Source organism: Fukomys damarensis, unplaced genomic scaffold, assembly GCF_012274545.1.
Source record: "Fukomys damarensis isolate Sample0158 unplaced genomic scaffold, DMR_v1.0_HiC HiC_scaffold_1, whole genome shotgun sequence".
Lineage (NCBI taxonomy): Eukaryota > Metazoa > Chordata > Mammalia > Rodentia > Bathyergidae > Fukomys > Fukomys damarensis.
The window spans coordinates 66,109,487-66,114,053 of NW_022900913.1; positions in this window are offsets into that span (position 1 = coordinate 66,109,487).

Sequence of the window (4,567 nt, forward strand, 5' to 3'; positions counted from 1 at the left end):
TGATTGGTTTTAATTTCTGCTGTCCCAACAAAGAACAACCAAAGCTGATTTGTAGGTATAAGAAAGCAGTCTGGTTGGAGTTAGAGGGTTTTCTAAAAATAATGGAATCACTGATGTTGAAAAGAACAGGATTGGGCTGGAGATTTAGCTCAGCGGTTCAGTGGCCTGCCTTGCAAGTGCAAGGACCAGAGTTCAATCCCCAGTGCCCAAAAAAAAGAAGAGAGAGAGAGAAACAGGATCTGATGCAGATAAGAAGTCAGGGGCTTGAAACCAATGCCAAGTGACTATCAAGGTCAGTTTACATTCCCTGGGTGATGCCACCTGAAATTTTTGTGTCACACACTTAACTGATGTCACAACACATGGTGATCAGTCCAAGTATTAGCATTAGTCCCTTCCTTACCATTGGTGTGACAGTGAAGTCATCCATAGTCTCTAGACCATATTTTTTCATCCATATTGTGGATAATGTCATGCATGTAGCTCTACTTGTCACAGGTATATACTCAAAATTGGAATAATATGTACCATTACTTCTCCTTCCAAATATCCCTACAAAAAAATAAAATACATATCTGAATGTGTTCTGTGAGTTAATTTTTATTGTTGTTTCTTTCAATAAAAGCTCACCAGTCATCTCAAACATAAAACAAACCTATAGAGACATACACAGAAATTAAAAGTAAAAGAGAAATAAGGGGATATTAACAACACAAGAAAGAAAACAGAGAAATTATTGTTTCCCCAGGCAGCAGAGGCAAAGCTCACACTGATCTTGAAATGTTGGAAGAATAAGGAAGAGGAAGGAGAAAGGGGAGGGGTAAGAATGAGGTAGGGGAACAGGAGGTACAGGAAGAAGTAAAAGAAGAGGAAGAGGAAGGAGGGAGGGAGAAATGGAGGAAAGAAGGACAAAGGGAAGGAAGGAGGAAAGGAGGGAGGGAGTGGGGCGATGTTTGTTCCATTACTCTTTCAGTAGAGTTCAGTCGTCCAGAAAACAGGCATACATCCTGGGCATGTCGAAATCCAGAAAGAACCCACAGGGGGTCTGCAAAGGCTGGTAGAGACAAGAAGAAAAATGACAGTTCACAATACACAACATCTCGCTCTTCAAAGACAACCACTGCCCATCGCCAGGAGGAAGGTGGTACCAGCTGAGCTCTGATGTGGTGGTCTGGCTTGCTCCACAGAGACCCCTCTCTGCTCACAGCTTCCCTAATTCCTGGACCCTTGGTGCCTTCCCTTCCCCCAGGCTCGCTGCACACCCCAGGGTTCAACTGGACTGGCAGGATCATATTGTTTATTTCAAGCACTTTAAATCTGAGATGTGCTGGACCAGCAGTGGCAGAGGAGGTGCAGGCTAGGGTAGGGTGCCAAGCAGTGTTCAGAAGTAGTCCACGTGCTCTTTTCCCTTTGCACAGTTTGGAGTTTGCTTGCACTAATGTGCTCTGTGTCTCCAGACTCACTTGCCTTCACACCAGACTAGCAGGCTCACACCTGCACAGTCACATGTACACACACTGCTGTTTTTTGCACACTTGTTCACAGCAGCACGTTCACACACACACACATGCACACACACAACCCAGTCCCCACATTCAGTCCCAGAGCAGCCTCTATCCAACAAGCATCTCTTAGAGAGACAGAAAATTCAACCCTGAGGAGCCCTGTCTTTCTGGGGGTGCCAGTGAGAAGAGAGGTCTGTATCTTCTGTGTGTGAGGTGGGGAAACAGGAGAATGTCCGTTCACCTCTGGAAGGAAGAGTTTGCAGGCCTCTAGGTTCTACTTTTAAACTGCCTCCTTGTACCTGTTTTCATCCTAGCCTTAATGATCAACATACAACATGAAATGTTTTGTGAAGGTGCCTCTTGGAGAAAAGTGTTCGGGAGAAACAAGTTGTTGTGCTGTCCCATCCCAGAGCTACAGACTGGACTGTTTTAAGGCACTAAGCTTTGGAGTGGCTTGTTACCTAGCAATAAATAAGTGATACATATTGCCTAGTGGAACCAATGCCAATCTCTAACTAAAAGAGCAATGTGCCCTTGACCTCTATTTGGTGGCACACATTACTGTGCCACTTTATGTCTTAGACATGTCTAGGGAGATGTGTTGAGGATATTTACATATGTATCTGTGCATATGTCTTCTAAAATCTTCTCTGCAAACCAAATATCATTATCCCTATTTTAGAGAAAGGGCTGATGCTGGAAGACCTAAGGTCAAAGCCTAGAAAATAACAGATGTAACTACCGAACAGCCAGGGTAGGTGATTCCAAAGCCATTTCCTTCTAACACACAGTGATGCCCCTAACTATGATGATGTGACTTTTTGGCGATCTGTAGCCTCCTAACCTTAAACATCTCTAATGCCTGATTGAAGTGGTCATACTGAACAAAAGTTATCAATTATTAAGAAAGTCATAACCCATGGTCATCAGGAGCCCTCACCTCTTTGCTGCAGAGCACACTGCGGAGCTGCAGTGATGGCTCCATCCAGCATCAGCCAAAGCATTTCCTCCTCTCCCTGACCCTCCTGTTTTTCCAGGTATTACAATGTGAACGTGTTTAGGATTCTCTGGTTTTCTTTCCTTCATTGCAGTGAAAGGATTTAAGTGGTATGAAGTTCACCAAATTTAATTAAGTATCTCCCCCATCATTTCTTCATGAAAACAGAGGAAAAGGTAACAGGCTTGCAATAAATTAAGGGGGTAGAAAGAGATTCTGGAAGATGAAGCAGAATGAAAAGAAGACACTCTCAATGAAAAAACTTTGAAAAACCCTCCTTCCCTGGGGAAACTTCTCAAGGCAAAGCCACTCAGCCCCTGAATTTGACCAGATGCACACCTGATCTGCCACGATACCAGCAGAGGGTTTGTGAGGCCAAGTAGCCATCATTCTTCATTTCCAGAGACATTTGCCTGATGCTTGCTTGTTGGATGGCCTCACGGTCCTTTGACCAGGGAGGAATTTCCACACCAAGCTTTCCCATCTGTCTGCACCACAGCTCATGGTTGGAAGGAAAAAGAATGGACTTGGCTGTGCATCAGACTGATTGGCTTCAGCCCTGTCTCCAGCTCCTGCTGTGTGATCTTGGAGCAGGAACTCACCACCTCTAAATTTAAAAGTTCTAATCTACAAAATAAAAACAATAAGCCAGGTAGTGCACATGCATGCAATCTCTGCACTCTGAGAGGCTAAGGCAGGAAGTTCACAAGATGGAGCTCAGTGTGAGGAACTTAGCAAGACTCAAACAAAGGGCTGGGGATAGTTCAGTGAAAAGGTCCTGGGTTCAATCCCCAGTGCCTAAATGAATAAATATTTAAAAGCTTTAAACCCCTCTTAGAAGTCTCACTTAAAAGCTATAAAATAGAGAAGCCCACCCTTTGCCATGCCTTCCTATAAAAAAAGGTCAAACCTATTCAAAAATGGGCATCCGAAATGAACAGACATTTCTCAGACAAAGAAGTAAAAGCAGTAAGTAAATATATGAAAAAATGTTCCACATCACTGATCATTCAAGAGATGCAGATGAAAACAACACCGAGATTCCACCTCACCCCACAAAGAATGGCTGCTATCAAGAAATCAACCAATAACAAATGTTGGCAGGGATGTGGGGTGAAAGGAACTCTTCTCCATTGTTGGTGGGAGTGCAGACTGGTGCAACCACTATGGAAATCAATATGGAGATACCTCAAAGAGCTTGGACTGGAGATTCCATTTGACCCAGCCATCCCTCTGCTGGGTATCTTTCCAAAAGAACTAAAAGAATCCTATCACAGAGAAGTATGTGCACCCATGTTTATAGCGGCACAGTTTGTAATAGCTAAATCTTGGAAACAGCCCTTTGCCCATCCGTTGGAAACTGGATAAAGAAGATGTGGTTTTTCTATAAAATGGAATATTACTCAGCCATAAAGAATGAGAAAATAGATTCATTCATAGGAAAATTGATACATATTGAGGATAGACTCCTAAGTGAAATAAATAAGTCAAACATGTGTAAATACCAAATAGTTTCTCTGGTGTGAATAATCTGCAATAATATATAAGATCCTAATAAGATTACTGACATTTTGAAAAGGGAAGAAAGGAGCTAAAGGTGTAGGGAAGGTTGGATGAGTAGGGGAAGAGTAAAAAGGGAAAAGAAAAAAATGTGAGATAATGAAAAGATGGAAATAAAGTATTTGTAGATGGGGAGGGGAGGAGGGGGTGAAGGGAGGGCAGGGGTAAGGGAAAAAATGAGAATCAAGACTTGTCATGTGGAGGTACAAGATCCCAACAATGGATGTAACTGTACTGTATCCCTAAAATGTACCAATAAACTCAATTAAAGCTGAGAAAAAAAGGTCAGAAACTCACCTCAGGAGTACTGGTCCAATGTGGCTGATTGGGTCTGCTAAGGGACAAAAGGAAGGGATATGTGATAGGACAGAATTCACTTCTCCTTTTTCCTAGTAAAAGAATCTGCTACTTTTAGCTGAACACAAAGCTATGTAAAATAGAGACTATTTCCCAGCCACTATTTCACTACCACTAGTTGTGGCCCCATGAAAAAGTCAACAACAGA